The sequence below is a fragment of the Centrocercus urophasianus genome, unplaced genomic scaffold, assembly GCF_019232065.1.
Source record: "Centrocercus urophasianus isolate 14NV4802_14NV808 unplaced genomic scaffold, USGS_Curo_1.0 seq_16, whole genome shotgun sequence".
NCBI classification, from domain to species: Eukaryota; Metazoa; Chordata; class Aves; order Galliformes; family Phasianidae; genus Centrocercus; species Centrocercus urophasianus.
Genome location: NW_024884711.1, coordinates 40,707,798 through 40,730,246, shown reverse-complemented (window position 1 = coordinate 40,730,246; position 22,449 = coordinate 40,707,798). Strand labels below are relative to the sequence as shown.

At 40.2% G+C, this 22,449-nt stretch overlaps 1 protein-coding gene across 1 annotated transcript in view; it reads left to right on the top strand.

Moving 5' to 3' along the window:
• The window catches only part of DPP6 (dipeptidyl peptidase like 6), a 363,334-nt gene that overhangs the window by 576 nt on the left and 340,309 nt on the right, over window positions 1-22,449 (top strand). The gene's annotated exons all lie outside the window — the stretch shown is intronic.

Sequence of the window (22,449 nt, the reverse complement as noted above, 5' to 3'; positions counted from 1 at the left end):
TTTTTTTTTTTTTTTTTTTTTTTTTTTTTAAGTATTTATTCCATTTTTTACCCTTTATCGCTCTCCTAGGACAGAAGTCTACCTAGTTCCTTCCTCCCTCCCTCCCTCCTTTCCCATCAGCCTACCCCCGCCTCCAGCAGCCTAGCCTCGGGGAAACTTCTTAACCCCTTCCTATCCATCTCTGGAGCTCTCCCCTTTCCCTTCTCTCTGCCCCCACATGAGCCCCCGGAGGAAGAAGCAAACTTCAGCTGTGCACTTTCACCTCCAGCTCTGCCTCAAGAGCAAAGACTTCAAAGGGTGCATCTGCATATCGCCTTAGTAACGAGTGACTCATTCAGGCCACTGCTGTGCCTGATGGAGTTAAACTTGCTCCGGTCGTTGCACCTAGTTCTCCCCTGAGGGTAAAGGGGATCTAGGGAGCAGGGAAGTGCGGGCGTCCGTCACTCCAGGTGGCTCCCCATAGCTGGTGTAGCTCATGTGGTGGTAGGTTTGCAGAAAATGTTTGGGGTGTTTTGCCACTGTGGAAGCACACAGAAGGAGATGCAGATGTCCACAGTTGGGAATAATGTTTGTATTGGTTGCAAATTCTTCTTGTATGAGCAGGACTTTGTGGCAAGCTTCAGCTCTGGCTGTGTAAGCATTACCAGGAAAGGCACTGCCTCAAGCTGAAGTAGCACCCGTGGCTCACTGGGAGGAGAGAACTTCCATGGTTTGTCCATTAAGTGTCTGACCACTTTCCCACCCCTTTGTTAAAACTTTTGTGCTCTGAAGAGCGAGTGCACTTTTACCAGTGAAAAGATTGGTATGCCTTAACCACGTAGGGATGATTGCTGCTCTGATAGCACTGAAAGTAATAGGAAAATGAATTTAGTTTTCCTTGTGAGCCATTAACTGGTGATATTTTTGGCACTTCTGTTTCATGGCCCTGGCTGCATGAAACCTGTCTCATTTTCAGGGCACGGGAACCCACCGTGGCCCTTCTCAGCGTGGCAGAAGTGGGGTCCTTCCTGGCAACAAGCTGGGCTCTAGGTGTCGCTGCAAGCCAGCTGAGTGTTGCCGCCAGGGCTGGGCTCAGACACATTTTCCTCATTATTTGACTGTTTTAATTTTGCTTTCCTAAGTTTGGAGACAGCAGATGTCTGGACCTGCATCTCTGATCACCAGAAGCGCTGAGCCGAGAAGGAAAGGATGCAGTTTAGCATGTGCGAGTGATTTTTGCTGACAGGCTCCCAAATAATATTTAGAACAATAGTATTAAACTACTACCAGAGTAAAAGGAGAGTGGGGAGTTGCTTTTCTTTTTTTTTTTTTTTCCTCTCTTTTTTTTTTTTTTTTTTTTTTTTTTCCCCCCTACGGGTTTGGAGGTGACTGGAGAGCACTGTTGTGTAATATGATCTGTACAGGGAGAAGTGCTTGCCTAGGAGTTCCCCACCATGAAATGCAAAAAAGATGGTCAGAAACAGATTTGGAGTGACATACAAACATGTGAGAAACTCTTGCGAATTACATTTTAAGGGGACAACATGTCCGAGAAAGTTCAGTAGATCAGGTTGGGCAGTTCAAAAGTACTCCCGTGCAGCAGAATTTGGGCAGCTTAGGCTTGGGTGTTCTTTTGGGTCGGAAGGATGCAGAGGGGACAAAGCGAATGGACGTGGCCTTAGTGTGTGCTGCAGGAACGGGGCTCCCCGTAGGAAAACAAGGGCGAGGAAGGGACAGGGAACGGGGCTGTCCGTGGTGCTGAACCCGACGGAGCCGCCCCGTAGTGCTGAATTCGACCCGTCCCGCCGCGAGGGAGCTGTCCGTGGTTCTGAACCTGTCTGGTCTGGCATCTGCGTGGTCACGGCAGAGAGTAGGGTTTCTCTCCCGCTCCCGGTGGCAGCAAGCAGGATTTTCTTCTTCCCTTGAAGAAGCAGACAGGTGTAAACACCGAACGTGAAATCTCCAAGGGAAAGGGAAATGCAAGGCAGGTACTGTGGAAGGACTGTGGGAGAAGTGCAAAGAGGCAGTCACTTTGTGCAGGGTACTAGGAGCATGTGATGTTGCTTATCATGGGGCAGGGTTTAACAAGATGGCATAGGAAGTTTCTTTTTATGGTGGTTGAATTTCAGATTTCAGTTTTACACAAAAATAACAATAGCACATTCATGTTGTTGATCCTTAAAGATTGCTTTAGTAGAACGACTCAGATCTTAGAAATGCAGAAAGTTTTGTTGCTTGGTCACACTTGAAAATAACAAAACAAACCAGAGAACTGCATTGTTCTGTTCTTAACGTTGTGTGATTAATAGTCAGAAGAGGACTGAGATTGTTTTATGTGTTACTGATGACAACTTTCCACGCTGAAATGTGTGTGCAGCATTCAGTACTCTTTGTTTAAGCACCAACAAAAACCTTAATGCAGTGCAAAAGATAAGATCTTGCCTTGAAGGTCACAGTACTGTTAGTAAGCATTTTGTCTATTGAAAATACCACTAGTGGAAAAATACTAGACAAAACCTACATGTGATTAAAGAGGAAACTGTAATTATACATACAAGATAATTATAATAATACAATGTGATATAAGATAAACATAAATATAAAAAATATTCATTGTATGACATATGCTAACTTCGCTTTACAGCACCATTAAGGTGGGTATGAAAACTTAGTTTTTGCAGTATGAAATATGGCAGTGTATAAGCCACATCATTCTTTGGTATTTTCACTAGATTTTGCAGTATTTCAAATCATAGGTATGAGGAAAAATATACAGTGGACCTGACATATAAACAAAAACTGTGTTAAGAATTGTGCTTTTTAAAGGTTAAACATTAGTCTGATCAGAAAACCAGGTTATCAGTGGTGAACTACATAGGCCCTGTATGAATAACTTGCCCCCAAAACAAACAAACAAACAAAATCCAACAAGAAAAAACATTTCCTGGCTGGCTATGTGGCAGTACTGATACTGAAGTTAATTACTGCAACAGCAGTAGATGAAATTACGATATTATTTTTATTTTGTTTAGCTATAGATGTACTTTTTTACTACCTTTATTTAGGTAAGAGGGATGTCTCTGAAGACTATGTAAAACCTACTATGGTAACGTAGTACCACAATGTTAAGCATTTTGGTAACGTTATTCTCCTTCTACATTGATAAGCTTCATGTGTTCCACATTATACTGTGGAAAGGATTTTATCCTAGAAGTTGACTTGAGATTTTGTTCCCATAAAATAGAGCTTTTTCATTTTTTCCAAGCTTCTTTGGCAGCACAGTGATTAATGAGTAATTTTTTCAGGCAACTGCCAGGAGGTGCTGAGTAAGATGTATCATGCTGATTGTGTATAACTCTGCTCCTTTTAATTATTGGGATGATAATAATGCATTAATCAAGTACATATGAAATTCAGCACTTTTCTCTCACACAGAATATCGATCTATTTTATAGGGCGCTGACTATAAAACGATGATTACGAAAGTTCTTTTTGAATTAAATTTTGTATGATAAGTTAGGTGTTAAGAATATGAAACTCTCCACTGGAACATAAAACTTTCATCTATAAAAACCCATATGCTGCTTTCTTACCTGTCAGTTACTTAGCCAAAACTCCTACTGGATTTAATGGGAGATTAAACCATAAATAAAAACAGCTGAACCTACTGAACAAAATATTAGTGTGGATATTCTTTCTATTACTCGATTTTGAATAATTTAATTTCTTGCATTTGCTTAAAGCTACATTTGATCATATATTACACTTTACTAATTTTCAGATTGGTTATTCAGACTGATTCACATTGGGAAGCTTTTCCATTCAGATATAAACAGTGATAATTTTGAAATGCTTCAGTAAAACTGTGTTTCCTGCTTGCATAAATTAAGGATTTAGTATATCAAATATCAGTTGTTAATGGAATGAGTCTGAGAAAGAGACTATCACAGCTATTAGTGTAAAAAATTGTAACTTGGTATGTCAGACTTGCTGATGCATGTAATTGAAAGTGTTAATTTTCCATTCATTATTTGTCTAATATAAAGAGGTATTGCTTTCTGAAAATGTGTGTCAAGGACAGTGTTTCAGAAAGTCTGAGTGCCGAGTAGCAGACAACAGGCATTTTTGTCTTTCCCAAAGAGATGAGAGATTTGATTTAATGGAAAGTTTGACTGGACTGCAGGAATCGTACCATTGTGCTAAAATAGTTTGAATGGTACCCATAAGTCTTGTCCATAGATGTGAGCTACTGTGTTTATTTACAGAAACCACTGTTGTTTAAGTCTGCAAGAGTCCCTTGTTCTACCTTTATGTGGTGCTTTTTTCTTTTTATTTTAATGCTAAACTCAATTACCAGCAGCCATTAAGATTTGAAGGGCTAAGATTTGTCTTTTCAAAGGAAATGAAGTTGGTCCCTTGTGGCATTTTGTAAGCTCATCTTTTGAAATTAATAAAAATTACAACCTACTCCCCCAGAGAGAAATTGTCATAAGCCTTAAAAGTCTGTGTGTGTGTGTATATATGGGCTTTTTGGCTTGTTTTTTTCGTGTTTTTTAATTTGCGTGGAAGCTTATAACATATATTTTCAGTCATTAGTAGACACTGATTTGGAAGTTATATGATATTTATATTTTACAGGTTAGCTATATTTATAATTAAACCATGCTACGATATTTGTTACTAGCTTTAAATTAGGCTCTACTACTGCAAGCTTTGCTAGCCGTGATGACAAAGATGATGCATGCACTAAAAAAAAAAAGGTCAGAGAGAATGTATTTTGAAGTATTCTTGACTAATTGTGTCAACAGGTTGAATCATTTATCTGATAGTAGTGAACTGTTCAGTAAGTTGGGATGCCTCATTTAGAGTGCATAGCTCACGTTATTTCTCTTGAGTTAGTAGAAATTGGGACAAACACAGCATAAAGACACTGAGCTCAGAGTCAGAGCAGCTGGTGTGGTTTTCCAAAAGGCTTTCCAAGGTATGAGGTGAAAAAAAGCCAAAAATGTGTGCTGCTCTCCATTCCTTTGTATGTTTTTTTTTTGTTTGTTTGTTTGTTTTTTTTTTTTTTTTTTTTTCAGAGAAGGCAAGAACAGTTGTAGTTCTTAGGGTGTTCATCCAAGCTTTAAAAACACTCTTTGGGAGTCAGAAGAATTTGTACCTTTAAATGAAAACATTTAAATTCGTGTGGGGTAATAAATTTATGCTTGTCATCTTTCAAATAATTCTTCCTTGAAGAGTCACTAACTTCAAGTTGATTTTACTGGGATTTTTGCATTATTAGTGGAACGATTCCCAGGACGCTGCAGTGATGTACGTGCATTTTCATTACATGACCGAGGGGTGGCAGTGTCTCTTGACTACACTCATTGTTCCTACAGAGCTCTTGGCATCTCTTTGCTTTCATACTACAGTACCAACCAATCACTTCCTTACCTACACGGTAGAGTCATACCTACACGGTAGAGTTATTTTAAATTCCTCATTGGTTTCTTTAGGCTTGATTGACTTGCTGAAAAATTAGCAACTCTCTCTTTCACCATCAGGGAGCAATGCTTGTTTTCAAAGCTCAGAAAAAAAAAATGATTTAGCAACGGTCTCGAATTGAAGTAGCAATTTAGCAATAATTTAGCAGTGGTCCCAAATTGAAGTATAGGGGAAAGAAGGGAGAAACAAATCTTTTTTTTCTATGGAAATGCTTGGCTCTTTTCTTGTAAAGGAAAATGAAAAACAGCTTTTTCTGAAACCCTCTTGTGTTCATATTCAGCTGTGTATCTGTGTACTTTATATGCAGTACATGTAGATGATACAAGTTTGTAAACCCGGTTTGTTTTGAAACTGGTTCACGATGCAATCCAAATTTAGATATTAGATATAGAGCTCTCCACAACTGTTCCACCTGCAGAGCTTTTAGAAACTTTCATTTCCTCTGTTCAGTGTTGATTTCTCATCTTTTTAGCACTTCAGGTTAGAGATCTTCCATACTTCAGTTTGCTAAAATAGCGCTTGAATGTCTTACCAAAGATGACAGCAAAGAGTAACATAGCAAGTTCCCTGGAACTTAAAAACTAAGTGGATCCAGACAGAGATGAGAAGAGCGAGATAGTCGCACATGTTGCAAGTGGTCGGTTAAAGCATAGACAATCAAATATGTGTGGTAGTGTTAAAAAAGGCCAATATTGTGAATCTCTGCTGAGAAATCTTTACAGATTTCCATTGAGCATATTTTCGAATTGCTTAGCACTTTGCGTAGTGTAAATTATTTTCCTCTAAGCAGGGTGCTTGCTAGTGTAGCTCTGCTATTACGTAGACTATTCTACCATGTGTTGTCTCTGTGCCTTTTAAAACTGGATTTAACGTTATTATCTTCACTTTGCAGTTGGAAAGTCTGAGACTGAGATGACATGTTGCCTCAGAGACGGTGTGTCTCAGCTCAGCAGCACTGACATCTTGCTGTGGTTCAGCCCTGTGAGCCGTTGCAATTTCTGATCCTGGGCTTTACGGTCTTTAAGAAATAGTTTCAGTTATCACTAAAGATGTCCTTACAGGTGTCACACTAATTGCAAAGTCATGCACATCTAAGTCTGTTTTGTGTCTAGCCATCATTAGGAGCTTTCATGAGACATTTCACATCTCTGATACTTTCCTCTAGCTGTTCTAGGTTTTGGAAGCTTTCTTTGACAGAAAGATGATATAAAGCATCCAAAAGGAAGGATGGGAGTATCTTAATACTTTCACTATGTAATACTTGGGCAGGGGTATGAGGGTGTTCCTTCTAGATTTGTCAAAATCATGAGCTCCAGCATTTCAAATAGATTTCATTCTAGGCAGACCTCAAAAGCAAATGCAGATTTCTTTCCAAGCTTGCTATCTTGGACATGCAGAGACAAGTGAAATGGAAAAGCTGCAGGGGGAGATGCCCAGTAACCTTAGTTCTATTTATGCCACAGTCATTAATTTTATTGTGTTTATGACAAAAGTATGTCTGTGTTTGTTATTTTTTCATTGAAACGAGCTCCAGTTTTCCATGAAGGAAAGTAGCTGTAGTATTTTATTTAGAGGAGAAAAGGAACCCACAGCGACTGAACAATTACAGATGTTATTGCAGTCTCCAAGCTGTAGATCTGAAGACACTTGGTGAGTGAAGCCAGCAGCAGGTTTTTGCAGGATCCCTATGCCTGCTGCTTTCCTGCCATTCTGGCAGAGGTAATAATGCCCAGCATATGGGCAGCAGCAGGAGGCCCGTTACTGCTTGTTTGCCCTTCTCAAGGGTATAACCAGTGGTTTGCAGAGCCTAGCTGTGTAGAGCTGTGTCTGTAGAGATGAACTCAAGTGTTCTGCAGTGCCTCTTGCTACTGTGGAGTAAAAAAAGGACCTATGTCTGTAAGGCCAGCTTCTGGAAAAAGAAATAGTGTGGACTGTTGTCAGTAGCAGAACAGACATTGGTTATCTGTGCCAGGGTAGACAAGCAATCTGATAGCTACTTTTAGTAGGATGGTATGGGATGTGGCTCTAGGGTCTGCAGCTCTTCCCACTTACTCCCAAGACTCCCCAGTGCCTTAACAGCAACAGAAATTGTAAGAACTGTAAGCCCAGCTCAGCATTTTCTCTCTCCTCCACCCTAGCCCTCCCTTGGCCCATTCATCATCACAGAAGTAGAACTCAGTTTTGTTTGCACTGCCAGGATGCTGCGAGCCAGTTCTTATTCCCTGTTTATCAGGTGTCTGCTGGGCAACCTTATCTCTGTTCTGGTTCCAAAAGATGATCTCCCAGCACAGGCTCAGATGACTCCTCTCCAGCTGCTTTGTACTGACCTGCCCTCTAGCACTGCAAAATGCAAGTCTCATTTGCTGCTTGTCTCTCCTGGACTCTTCCTGGGGCAGGCGAGTCAAGTTATCTCATACTCCAGAGGAACACAAGGAGCCTTGAGCAGAGAGGAAAGAGGATATTGACATCTGCTTTAAGTAGTGCTTGACCCCTTGCATAAGAAAGCGATTGACCTAAGATAAGTTTACTGCATACACAGCTCTGAGATTTGCACAGATTGTTCATGGGATTATGCTTCATGTGACTGTAGAATCCTTTATTTGTTTGTCATTTATTGCTAAATCCTTCCTCATGTTTCTGGGTAATCTATATAAAATGTGGTTTGTCTTGGGTTTTGTTTTTCCTATTTCTTTTAGATGCCAGAAAAATAAAGGTGGTATACAAAAGACATCTATCACAATGTTGATAGAATTGCTGTAGAAATCAACAATGCTGTTGCCATAGATACACAAATGGTTTATAGCGAAGCAAAGATTTCCACTTTTGCTGGTCTTGATGTTAGGCGTAATGAATGCAAGTAGTTTATTGACACAGATAATCTTTTTGTTTTACATGATTTTATTTTATTTTAGCATATGTAATTCCAGGTACTGAGGGGGCATCTATAGAAAACACTGGAGTTATTGCAATGTTTCACAATGGTGCCTCTAATAAAGTGGGGATGCTGAATAGCTGCTTCCTTCTACTGTGAACTGTAGCACAAATAGCACTTGTCAAAACACATACAGTGATTCACTGCAAACAAGACTAATTAATAAGGACTGACATAACCAATGTTTTGGATCACAGGAACACAATCTATTTTGCTTGCCTTGTTTGCTCTCTGTGTTTGAGTTCTGCATACTTGGAAGAGGCTTGTTTAAGGAATAGATTTCACTGATCTCTGAGTACATTCCTAAACTTTCTGTTTGAGGTGGCATGGATCATTGGAATGGCTGTTAGGGAGATCTTACCATTCTTAGGTCTGCCTGCTGAGTGAATTTCAGATAGTTCTACATCCCTTTGGGGCAGGAACTGCATCTGTTGGATACCATAAAGAAACCAAGGTTGTGACTTCATTCATGTCTTCTTTGTGGTAGTGAAGAATTAAATAATTACTGCTTCTGATCTAAAGCTTTGGGTTGAAAAGAACCCGTAGTAACATGAGATTATTAAAAATTAGCAGTGTGATCATTAATTCTGACAGTGGCAACATTTGTGGCCGCATTGCAAATAAACAACCCAGGCCTGATTTTGCTTGTTTACGGTGAGCTAGAGGTCTTTCTCATTATGATGTCTCACAAGCAATTCCAGAAGCTGATAATCACTATAATACACATTTTTCTTTTAGCTAAGAAAAGCTAATAAGCATCTGTAGTTTTGAAAATGTCAGATTGAGCCAAAGTGCATGCAATTAAATAAGGATAATGTGGCAGATAATAAGAAGATACATGATACTGGATGAGCAGTTATCATACTGTTGTGCTTTGGCTGCTAAACTGCTGTGTGTCATATAAAAGAAAGCAGATGTTGGTTGAGGGAAAACATGTCAGAGATGGAAATGTAAGCTAATGTGATGAAGTGGCAAGGTTAGCCCTGGGGGAGTATCAACATGCACGTTGGGCTCTTGATAGATAGATAGAAGAGTTGTCTGGGTTAAAAGTCATGTCTGTGGGCTGGTGGGAAAGGCTGCTCAGGAAAAAGTATGGAAAGGAAGATGGGTAGAAGAATGTTATTTATAGCAGCCATCTCTAAGGTTTCTTTATTCCTGTTGGGAAAGACTCTTTGTCTTTTGTGTGTGTTATCTGGGCTATTCTGTCTCCTGTAGCATGTTACAACTTTTCTGAGATAAATTCCTTGCCCAAAAGCAGATACTGCAGTGATACACTGATGAAGAGTCTGAATGTGAATTTTCAGGCAGTGTCCTCTGTTTAATTTGCCACTGGGGGAAACAGTGAGACAGACTCCAAAAGCAAGAGAAAACAGCAAAAGGATGAAAACCAGACAAGGGAGGGAAAGGAGAAAAAGGAAAGCTATGCACAGATCTGGTTTACAGTTCAGAATCAGGACTTACCTTGTATGGAAAAAAAGAAATTTTACTTAAAACTTTTTTTGCTATATTTCTTTTTTGTGGCTGAGATAAAATATTCCATTTTCCTTTTGATCCTACTTAGCCTAAGCTAGGAACTGACTCCATACAGGAGGGCAGGTGCTCCCTTGCCTGGGTGAAAGGATTCTTTGTCTCATAGGTTTGTTTTCCTGAAATGTCTTTCCCACCCTTATCCTGCCGTTACTGAAGTATTCTGATTTCTCCAGAAAGAGGACATTGGAAGCCATTGCTCCCACATTTTTCTTCTATAATAACTTTTTTTTTCTTGTTATCTGCTCTTGTATTTAGAATACACTGCATATTTTGTATTGTTACAAAATATTTGACAAAAGCTAGTCATGTATCATTCTCATCCTATTTCCTTTTGCAGTTCTTTGTCTTTAGGTTGGTATTCTGTAAGCTTTTAATTAGTGACCAATTATGTAATGTTACAGCTGCAATCTCATAATTTTCATTGTGACATATTTGCATGGTAGATAATAAACTTAGAGCATATTCTAGCACTTATAAAACAGTCCCTATTTTCTTTCTACATCAGAATATGTCTCTTTTTGTATTGCTTCTACCTAGATGAATAGTGCTTGTATCACAGGGTTGTACAGAAGCGTGAGTTTAGGCATGTGGGTTGATGCATTCATTTGGAAAAGGACTCAGAGAGAATCTCCTTATATCCTCAGGCCTTCACATATGGATGGGAGCTTCCCATGCTATCACCATTCAGTGCAGTCTGCATTGCTACACTGTGTGACATGATTGTAGATACGTGTCTTTTCACACTGTGTTTTCATCTTTCCTGACCCTACACCATTAAGTATGGCTGCTCCACTGTAATTGAAAATCACATTTTCTATACCGCTTTCTTTTTGAGTTCAGTCATTCTGATAGACTCTGTGTCGGTCTATCAATGTTGGTTTGCAAGAATGGAGTTCTCATGGCAAGAGGTTGGATCAGGTTTCTGGTAAGAATGGTTACAGAAAGAAAGATTCCCTGTCAGTAAGCATTGGAGCTCAGTGTGGGTTGAAATTCTCTTCCTGTGAATGGCGAAGGAGAGTTGCTCAGCACATTCACAGGATGCAAACTCAGAGGTTGTGTAAGTGTGGCCAAAAGGATTATTTCTGTGGGTGTTGTTTTGTTTCCACAATTCAGTCAATAGCAAATGATGTGCTTCCCAATAAACTGTTCCTCTCCAGGTGGAAGGGCAAACCTGGTTTTAGAGAAGAGGGAGAGGGGAAGAAATCAGCCCTCTTGTCTCTTGTTGGGTTATGAAGGACTTCAGTCTTCCACAGACACCAGGATGCTTATAGAGATTGTCCAATTTTGTATGGCTCTCTCTTCGGAGGAGCAAGAAAGAAATTCTCCCCAGCACTAAAGAGAAAAACAGAAGGTTAAGAACAAGTTAAACCTATATGTGAAATCCCTTGAGTTACAACTGTGTTCCTGTCTGTTCTAAGCTGAAGATCATCTGAAAGTGGGCTTCTGGCAGATAGCAAAACACAAGTGGAGTGGAAAGACATGTGAGAATGCCACAGTCAGCTTTTTAAGTGTGCAACTTAGTATGAAATGCAGAGAGCAGCAGTGTGAATCAGAGGTTTGAATTTGCTCTGGAAGTTCCACAAAAGGCACCTATTTTGCTAAAGACAACTGTGCCAGTCCAACCCCAAAAGCTGTAATTTAATTTGAAAGTAGTGTTCCGCATTCCTTTCACCTGGTTTTGATTGGTGATGAGCCGTAGAACTTCTCTGTGTTCCAGTAGAGTTCAACAGATGAGAATTTCCTGACTGTACAACATGATTAAAAGCACTCTGAATGCACGTTATTAGCAAGGCTTCTGTGAGATGACTCAATCAGTGGGCTTTGGGTGCCTTTATGAAAGGTTTGCTGAGCATTGTTGGAATGTGAGATTGCTGAGATAGATACGAACAGCAGGATACAATAATGAAATACAAGGCTTTATGTTTAAAGTAACTTAATAAATGATAGCATACATGTAACAAAGATTTTCCCAGTTTGCCACAGTGCCACGTAGATGAATCGTTAGAAGCATCAAAGTCTCTAGCAGTGATAATGAGAGCTGTGTAGTTGATTTTGGCAGCAGCCCCACTCTCTGTTTTTCTTTACCCCACTGCCTTGGACAGCACTGGAAAAGAACAGCAGATCAGTTTTACATGTACTGTCTGTATCTCCTCCAGAAAATTCATCTCTTCTAGCACGCTGTATCATAAAGCAAAAACTGAATCCACTTTCATCAAATGCTTGTGAGTGATGACCCGTTGCGGGGCCATTGTGTTCTGTTCAAGGCATTTCTGCAAACAGAAGAGGAATGATTGATGGACTCATTGCAAAATAAATGTTGGGCATTAGGGGCTGCCTTTCCTCTCCCCTTCTTCCCCTTTTCACACAAGCTGGCCATGACTTTCCAAACAGACCATGTTGCTACTTTTATTTTATTTTTTTCTGCTCCTCTTGCCTGCATGAATAATAGGCAGAGGCTTACTAAAGTGAGAATGGGCTGCAGACTGGAAACTCAGCCTTTTAACATCTTTTTGGATGCTCAAAATTTCTAAGATACAATGAGGAAACGTGGCTGCTACTTTTAATTGAATTGTTTATTCCTGGCTGAGAGTTTGTGGCTAAACCTTCTGAGGAAAACTTAGAATAAATACTGCCATAGTTATTGCTTACTTTGTTCCCAAGGGATCTTGGAGCTCTTCAGCAAGGTACAGCCCAAAACTTATTCCTTATAGCAGTGACATTATCTTCAAAGAACCCAAGCTGAAATGACTGTGCTTGCTAAGAGGCAAACAGTTGCTAGGTTTGTTTTTTTTTTATTTTTGTAGTCATTTTAGTTAGTTAGTTAGTTTGTTTTTAATTAAAGGATCCTCTTATCAAAGCAGGAGATCAGAATTTTCTATGACTTGGTCTCTTCCCTTTGCTACTAATGGTGGAAATTAAGAACCTCTCCATCTAGAGAATATTTGTCTAGGAGAAACTTTCATTGTCAGATCCAAGCATTCCCAGCATTTTTCTTCCTCAGCTTCAATAATCACTGCTTCTCATTTATTCAGGTCAATGGGCCCTTTGCCAGAGGGAAAGTACAATTTTTTAAGATGAAGGATAGTATTGGAATAAGAACAGATGGCTGTAATCTGGCCGTAAATTCATTTAGACTGGAAATTAGAGATTTCTAAGATCTTGAGCATTGAAGTGTTGGAAGAGCCTTCCAGTAAGACTAGGCAAAGGTAAGTCATATCTGGCTTTACGATGGATCTCAATAACTCTGTTTATATGGTATGCTTGTTTTTGGAAGCTGAAAAAACCATGCTATCCTGTTTTACAACAAAATCCATTGTATTTTCCCATAGAACCAGTGGAGAAATCCTTTCCTCCATTTGGGTGACAGAAACTTTAGTTTTAATCATGCGGGCTAAATATCTTTTAGGATAATCTTTTGAAGGGTTAAAGGTTATTATTACACAGAATATTTGTGAAAAAAATGTGCAGTAAAATGTGTTATCCAGGGCTGATTCCATTTTTAAGGTTACTTGGTCAAGCTTGTTAAAGAGTCCCTGAACTGCTGCATAGGTTTGCCAGGTATATTTATGGAATTCTAGCTACCTCCCCAGCAAGCCAAACGTTTTTACTTTTCAAGATCTACTCTTAAAATATCTGTCACTGCACTATTTATAGTATATCTTACAAGGCTTTTAGTTGCAGATGATCTGCGTGGACAAGTATAATTTAGAGTGGTTATCTTTCTCTCATTGTTGTAAATTTGTATGTTCTTATTCCTCTGAAGTTCTTTGCTCTAGCTTTTCTATGTATTCTACCAGAGTCCTTCTCGTGGTAGCCTAGTCCATGGTAACTTCATCTGTCTTAGTAATGAAGGCAGAAGCCTCTATAGGGCTCTGCTCTGTTTTGACCTCAGTGAACATAAGAGAGATAAGTGAACTGGAAAGGAAGCTGAGGGGAAGGGAAGCAAGCACTTCCACATGACTCAGTAGGAATAGCTCTCGGACGTAAGGCTCTGCTCCTCAGCAGCTGGTAGGCCTGAAAAATGGACAAGAAAGTGGTACCACACACACCAGGCTATTCCCATTAGCTTCTTTCCCTAACACTGATATTTTCAAGGTTACAGTGGGCTCAAAATATTGACAATGTAGTGATGACAGTGGCTGACTTGTAAGGAACCCTGACCTTCATTGCATCTGGCACTGAGCACTTTTTAAACTCGACCTGTGACACAGGCTTGTTTAAAATGAATATAGCCACTTTTTCAAATAAAATGATGAGAATCATAGGTGTGAAGATACTTAGTGTAACAAGTCTACTCTAATACAGCAAATTTCTTGCCAATTATTCCAGCACTGATAAAAGAGAAGGTCCTGCTCTCTTTCTGGGCCATGCAGGAGGGAAACAGCAGGAGCAGTACTTTCTGAAATGACTGAAGAGGGAGAGGTGGTGATGCTGTATCCATGCAGTTAGAGGCCAGGGATGCAGATGACAACTTCTTGTAAGGTGAAGAAGAGGTTTGGCTTAACAGGACAGTGGGTGTGTTGTGGGAATGGGTGATCTCCAGTTATCTCATCCCACCAGCAAAAGAAAAGCGTAAGCCAAAGGAAGTGAAAGCTGCCTGATGGAAAGGGAGCTTCTCACTGGTGACAGCTGACAGGACGAGGGGAAATGGCCTGAAGTTGCACCAGGGTAAGTTTAGGCTGGATATCAGGAAAAGCTTCTTTTCAGAAAGGGTTGTTAAGCACTGGAATAGGCTCCCCAGGGCGGTGGTTGAGTCACCATCCCTGGATGTGTTTGAAATCTGTTTGGATGTAGTGCTCAGGGACATGATTTAGCAGAAGGTTGTTAGAGTTAGGGTAATATGGTTGGGTTGTGGTTGGACTTGACGATCTTTAAGGCTTTTCCAACCTGAGTGATTCTGTGATTCTGTATGTGCTGCAAATAAGTAAGGTTGTGGATGTCCCCTCCCTGGAAGTGTTCAAGGCCAGGCTGGATGGGGCTTTGAGCAACCTTGTTTAGTGAGAGCTATCCTTTCCCATAGCAGGGTGGTTAGAACAAGATCATCTCTATGATCCCTTCTAGTACAAACCAATCTAAGATAAATCAGCAAACACAAGGGCCAGCAATTAGACAGCTGGCTTCTATTGCTGTATGGCACTTAGTTTTTTAGAAGCTTTTAAAAGTACTGGACAGATTTTCTGGAAGATTTTGGTTATGCAATAAAAGCCATCTAATGTTGTTTCTGCTCTGCTGTGAAGATGGAGCATTCTTATTATGCACTATAATCTTACTTGTGCTTTCTATTCTTGATGGTTTTTCTAAGCCGTGGGCTAAAAGACATTGTGATAGAAATGATTCACTCAACAAAATGTACGAACTGTGAAGCCCTGAAACTCCTGCCTTTTTTTGTACTTCTCAAGACAGTAAACAAAGAGCAAGCAGTACAGCTTATACTGTTTGAAAGTGCTAGTATATGTCAAACACTCAGGATTTCCATGGTTATTTGAGCTGGAATTTCACATGCCATGAAACACAGAGTAGCTCCGAATCAGTGCCCCCACAGGGTCATGTGTTCCCAAGGGAAGAGCTTGCCTCACATCAGGAATAAGTGCACAAGGCACAATGCACAATGCAGAACTTTGGGTGAAGAACTAACGTTGCCGCAAGTGCTGCGTTGCACTGGTGCAGTGCCAGCTGTTATCTGCTGCTCATTCATATTAGTCAGAACTGATTTATCTGCTGATTACTCACACAGCTACACTGGTATAGGTGGTTCAGAGCTCCTTTGGATATCTCTGCACGGTATTACAAACACATTAGAGAAATCATCACCATGTCAGGCCCTCAAAAATGCAGGTAATGACAGCCTTAAGTTACTGGTGAATCCTCTCAATCAGTTCTGTCTTGTACTTATTACTCTAGTTTTCCTTTGTGCCTTCTGTTAGTCTTTAATTCAATAATTCCATGTCATTCTGTTTCTTTGCACAGGACCCCTTTTCTCATGTTCACAGGGAGTTGATGAAAAACTCTTCAATATCCTATTTCCTATTGTTTTTAGTGTGTGGCCCTAGGCTTTAATCTGTGCACTCTCTTAAGATGCTGTTGCACCTCAGTACAGAAAGGACATTGAGGTGCTGGAGCAGGTCCAAAGAAGGGCTACAAGGCTTGTGAAGGGCTTGGAGAATGTGCCCTATGAGGAGAGATTGAAGGAACTGGGGCTGTTTAGTCTGGGGAAAAGGAGGCTGAGGGGAGACCTTACTGCTCTCTTCAAATACCTGAAAGGTGCTTACATCAAGAGGGGGTTGGTCTCTTCTCACTGGTGACAGGTGACAGGATGAGGGGAAATGGCCTGAAGTTGCACCAGGGTAAGTTTAGACTGGATATCAGGAAAAGCTTCTTTTCAAAAGGGTTGTTAAGCACTGGAATAGGCTCCCCAGGGCGGTGGTTGAGTCACCATCCCTGGATGTGTTTGAAATCCGTTTGGATGTAGTGCTCAGGGACATGATTTAGCAGAGGGTTGTTAGTTAGGGTAGTATGGTTAGGTCATGGTTGGACTCGAGGGACTTTAAGGTCTTTTCCAACCTGAGTGATTCTGTGATTCTATGATTCATTTCCTCATGGGTTCTTTTTTAGTATTTACTGTCACAGATTTTGGATGTGTCTCACATCTTAGTGAACTTGTTTCCATAGGTCAGCTGCTGAACATGAGGAAGGGTGTATTGCTGTTCTACAGACAGAAAATTGAGGAACATATATTGATGTATACAGAATATCTTGATGGGGAGACTGTTTTAATGGCAGCCCACGGCACAAGTTTCTTTACCTCCGTGACAGTGCTGATCCTCAGCATTTCTACAGATATCCGAAGTCCTCAAGGTGGCCATTCGGAAAGCAAGAAACGCTGTAGCCGTCACTTAGCAGAACTCAGCATCACAGGATCTGGCTGTATGAGAGGGAAATCATTGTGTGTTCAGGGTGTCAGTCCACTTGATTCATCATGAAACTGTCCCTTTATCTCAGTGCTTCGTGTACTGCGTGATTTTTCTTTTTGGCTGTGTGTGTCAGTGTGGGCCCTGCAGATAACTTTCTTTGGCTTTCTAATTCCCTCGTGAGTGAAAGGTCTTTGGAGTTGGAGGTCCCTGTGTGCGTAAGGACAAGAAGGGTAAGTTAAGGTTACATTAGACCTTGTGAATTCAATGTAGACCTGAATATTGTGCCATACTTGGTTTTAAAGCAAAACCTGTGGGAAAAAGTAGTGTCTTCTATTGTGGTAACTGCTAGGTTCTGTGGGTAGACAGATTTTAAGTGTGTGAGCCCTTCAGATTTGAACCCTTTCCTCTCACTTGGGTTGCCTTGGGTTGTGCAGGAGCAAGCAACATTGTCTCTGTTACATCCTGGTAGTCTACTAAAGCAATGTCACCTTAAAAAAACAAGCAGAAAAACATTGTGTGACAGCAAATGTAGTCCCCCAGTCATTTATCGTTGGATCAGAAGCAAGAGAATGTTACTAGAGATCACTGGATTAAAGGAAAAATAAAAGAGAATATGTTTTAATTCTCTCTTTGAATCATTCACAGTTGGGAAATAGGTTCTTCTATTGTCTATTGTATCATAGCTGTCAGGACGCCTTGGAAATAAAGCGACTTTCTGATAGCAAAGTATATAGTATGATAACTTCTACCTGACTAATTAGGAGATTATATCAACTTTCTCATTAGGAAATTAGGTGAACTGACTCTGACACATCTCTACTATATGTTCCCTGTTTATATGCATCTGCCTGTCTCTATATCATGTATTAATAAATTATTTTTCATAGAACCTATGTTTCTATTGATTCTCTACTGGACTTGGCACAGAGAGGATGTGGTTCGTGCTGGGATAGTTAGATAAACTTAGCTATTTTCCAAATGAAATGTATTTTTTCTTATTTTTTTAAGCAATTTAATTTCAGTTCTCATAAAACTGGCAAGATTGTTTTGGCTTTATGGATAGATATTCAAGAATAAAATTCCAGGAGTCTCAACAGTGGAAAATAAACAATTGAGCGGAAAGAAACAGTGTCCCCCAAAACATAAAGCACAACTATTTTTTTCATAATCATTCTTGATCTCATGCATGCTCTGCTATAATGTTATATTACTTTAGTTGTTATTGCAGGCATTTTATTTCTATTGTAGCATTTCAAAAGATGTCTTCATTTTGTGTTTTCATTGGGTTTATTCCTGAGAAAGGCTAATTGAAATCTGCCTCCTGTTCATCTTGCTGCTCTGTAGGATATCGCATCTGAGTTACTTTAGGCAGAACTTCAGAGCTGATGTAAACTTGGAGGATTTTCAGACTTTTAATAAAACAGAGATCCATAGGGTTTTAGATCCTCGAGGAGTCAACAGGAAGACATTTTCATTGGCATTTAATGGAAAACCGTAGTCCTCCTGCTAAGAGAGAAATGCAGCACCACAGGATTTCTTTTTTTTACTGCTTTATATGACAAAAAATATGCTTCCAAATTCTCATAGGCAGATGAAACTTCATGTACCTGGAAAGGAGTAGTTTTCCTGTGTTTTGAAGAAAATTAAATGAAACAAAGGCAGATTTATGAATGAGAAAATATTTCCGTGTGTACTCAAACATGTAAATGTCTTTTGGGAAAAGTATTTATGTAGACTTGACTACAAGGCTGAACTGTGGTCTGTTCTCAAGAAAGCTTCCTAAGGGTGAGGTTCCTGAGGCTACTGAGAAGTCTTACTGGAATAAAAAGTTCACTTTCGTTCAAGGCCTGTAGGTATCTTGTAGTTGGCATTCAGAAACACTAAGTGATGGAATGGACGTCAGAGCAGAATTTGGTGTTGTGTTGTATGCTCAAATGAACAGTTCTGAACTACTTGGAGAAATAAAGTAGATGTATTTCCTATTTGCCATACTTACATTCACTGAGTCTGATCCTGCTGCGTTGAATGAAACTGCAGTTTGGAGTGTGGGTTCTAAACCAGCAAAGAACTTGTTGCACTGAAAGTTCCCCCAAACATCCTCAGGTCATATGTCAGAAGAACAGGAGTTTGCTGCATTACCTTAGGAGTGCACGTTTAATGTAGACAACAGCAGCTTGCTTGCTTGCCTGATGTATCCAAACTACCTTACATTAGCCATGGGCTGAGTATGCACAAAGAAAGTTTTTGCAAATACACCTCAGTGACAAAGAATACATCCAGGTGTTTAAGTTACACAGTGGTTAATCACTGTGCTTCATTTTTTCACGTGAATTTGTCTGTATTTGTTTAGCTTCAGCTTTCAGGCGTTGATCCTCTTCTAGGAGGCTGGAAAAATTTCTATCAATCAAGATATATGGTAGGGGAAGAAACTTGTGCTTTGTAAGTACAGCTCTGTGCTAATGCCCCTTCCATTTCTTGCTTCTTTACCTATCTTTGCCATTTAATGTCACAAAAAAGTCTTTTCTTGCTTCTACAAGGGTTTATAATGGAATTACTGCAGCTGTGGAGATTGAATAGCAACTCCTGTAGGTGCAGTCATGTGTAATAAGAGGCTATTTTGACTGGCTGCCTATTAGGAGTTTAGTTGTGGCAGTTCAAACCTCACTGTGGGCTCCTTATGGCTGTCAGATACAAAAGTTTGTGTTTGCTTGGCTGACCTTGCTGAACCTGCTGCTGGAACTGAACTGCTCCAGGGACCTGAACTTGCTAGAACAGAGTGTGTGCTGCAGTCTCCTATTAATGGTTATGAAGATATACAGTATTTCTTAATTTATTTCTCACAGATTTATATCTCTTTTTATTAAATTAAAGTTAATTCTTGCTGCCTAGGAATTAGCACATTGCCTGTTTATTGCCTATTGGAATGATCCGAATGGAAATTCTGTGCAATGATATTATTGAAGTTTGAATAAACAAGCTCTCCTCTGGCAGTGTGTGTCTGTCAGGAAGAAAAGGTTTTAGAATGAATTGTTCTTAAAACTGTGATAAAGCGTGTTGCAAACAATAAGAATGGTTTGCTTACATGTAAATTTGGTTACATGAGAGAAGTGAGATTTACAGAGCTTTGGAATTTAAGTATTTCTGTGGAGGTGACCTGGCTTTCTGCACTTTGGGCACCAAAATAGTGGACTCGTGGCTTGTGTGTGCAGATCCCAAATGAAATTTAAGAATAAAAGAAAGAAAAAGGGAGTGAAGAATGAGTAAGGAAAAGAACTGCCAGTTTTCTTCCCAAAAATGCGCTGTAAGTATATGGTGAAACTCAACAGCATTCTGAAAGAAAAGAAAGCAGATGGAAAATACGATAGTAGTGGCAAATGGACAAAGGGAATAGACTGGAAATGCAGGCAGATAAACTTTCACTAGGAACAACTGCTGATGCAGAAGGAGTGGCAAATGTCTCTATTTAGAAAGTAGGAAAGCACGTGATAAAATAACGTGGAGAAATTTGAGATTGCTCAAATTGAAATTTGTAGATTCTTGAATTCTTCACAGTAGCAACAGGAGAAGGTGATTTGCAGAAAACTGATACTTCACCAAGGATATCTGAAGGTCCTCAGCACTTGCAGCTCCATATGGTTTTCCTGGTTTACTTTGATGCTTTTCAAATGTGCTTAAGCCTTCATAGCATAGCCCTAAGTTTATTCCACTGGACACAATGGTTTCCTATTAAGTTCTTAACACAGTTAAAGTGATGAGAAGAGAGGTGAAACCGAGGAGGATGTCTCCAATCCTTCCAGAGCAGGGTTTTCTCCTCAACACATTCTTGTGTTTGTCCAGTTTCACTTTAAATTATGTAAACCACGGGTATCCCTGAAATAACTTGTTTCATATCTAGAATCTTATTAAGTCTGTCTGTTCACAGAGCAAACCCTTCTGCATGCCTCCGAGAGCTGTGTGCACTGATTTGGGATGGGCTATGGGCCATGGAGCAGAAATTGCTCATGACTAGCCACAAGGGTTGAGCATGATGAAAACAGTGGATTGCAGCTTAGAACAAACCAGCTGGCCATGTGGACTGTAATCTTTATCTGTAGGCATTATTAAGTCCCATTCTGTGAGTGTTGTGTAGTGGGGAATTTACTCCTTTTAAGGGGTTGAGTCAGTGGAACTCCCCACAGAAGAATTGGACTCAATGTTGATCAGCTGGTGGTAGTGGGACACAGAGCTTGTTTTTCAGTTTTAGCAGTGCATACCTGTTTTTTTCACCTGGTGCAGTCCAGCACAGCTTTCTTCCCCTCCTGGGAGTGAAAGTTAAGCATGGCTGAGCTTTGCCAAAACCTTCCCTTTTCTGCTTGCGTATTGCAGCTGGAAACATGCAATGGAGACATGTGGAACACGAACATGTGATCTGAATTTCACAACAGCAGCAGGTGGTGTGTCATGTGGCTGGACATGGGTGGGCTGTCCTATTGCACAGACCCCAAACACAGGCTGAGGGGGGAGGGACCAGAGCAATGTGTAGGTTGACTCCTCTATTGCTGCTGCATGGAACAGTTGGAGCAAATGTCTTTGAGTTGAGCAATGCACAACAACAACAGGGAGGAATATAGCAGTTAAACACTGAAATGGAAGATGTGCACCATCAATACTGCTGACAGCCAGCACCTGTAAACCTGAGCTTCCACAGACTGAGATTTGCTGAGGATAATCAGAAGATTAAACATTTCTAAGTCTTCTTAAGGCCCTTTATAATTTGCTTTTATACTTTCAGAAACTGTGCTGCTAAAAAAACCCTGACGTTACCAAAGAAATGCTGCTCTAAAATGTAGCAGAAAGCTGAAGAACAGACAGACTGGATCAGACCAAAGGTCAAAATAGTTTAGTTTTCCATCTCTTTGACAATTGTCAATAGTGGTTGCCTAGAGAAAAGATATTATGAGAACAAGCTCCCTATGTGGCTCCCTTGCGTGTCCCTCTGGCAGCCTGTGGCTGAGAACATTACTGTGCCTGAGGTTGTGTCACTAGAATGTTTGTATAAAAACATATAAACATCCTGGGGCAATGAGCTTTACAGTTCAGCAGTCTACTGCTGGTAAGGAAAAGATATATAGGCCTTTTGTAAGAAGAGGAGAAAATACTCATTGCTTTGCTGTTCCTGCACACCCAAACCCTGATATTCCACTTCACTGCCCTCCCACCCTTACAATACAGTCATCTCTCCTGCGTTCCCACCTATGAACTGGTTGGCCTGTATTCCGTTGCTTTTTGAGACATAAGTGGGCTAATTCTTATTTTTTTGGAACACAGTGAAGTAGTTCCCCCTATATCCTATCCAAATTTATGGAGCAGCAGGGTTTCCCCTGCAATTTAAATTACCACTTAAGCAAACTGAGAGAAGCTGGGGCTTCTTGTGTCCAAGCAGAGCAATACCAGTATACCAAAATATTCAAAGCAAGAAGTGTATTATTATATGTATTATAGCAGTAAGAAGAAAAGCTTTGCCATTTTATGCTGCAGCCGAGAGAGAAACCACGAGCAGGGAAAAGGCTTTAAATTAAATGAAGGGAGATTGAGATTGGATATTAGGAAGAAATTGTTCAGAGGGCAGTG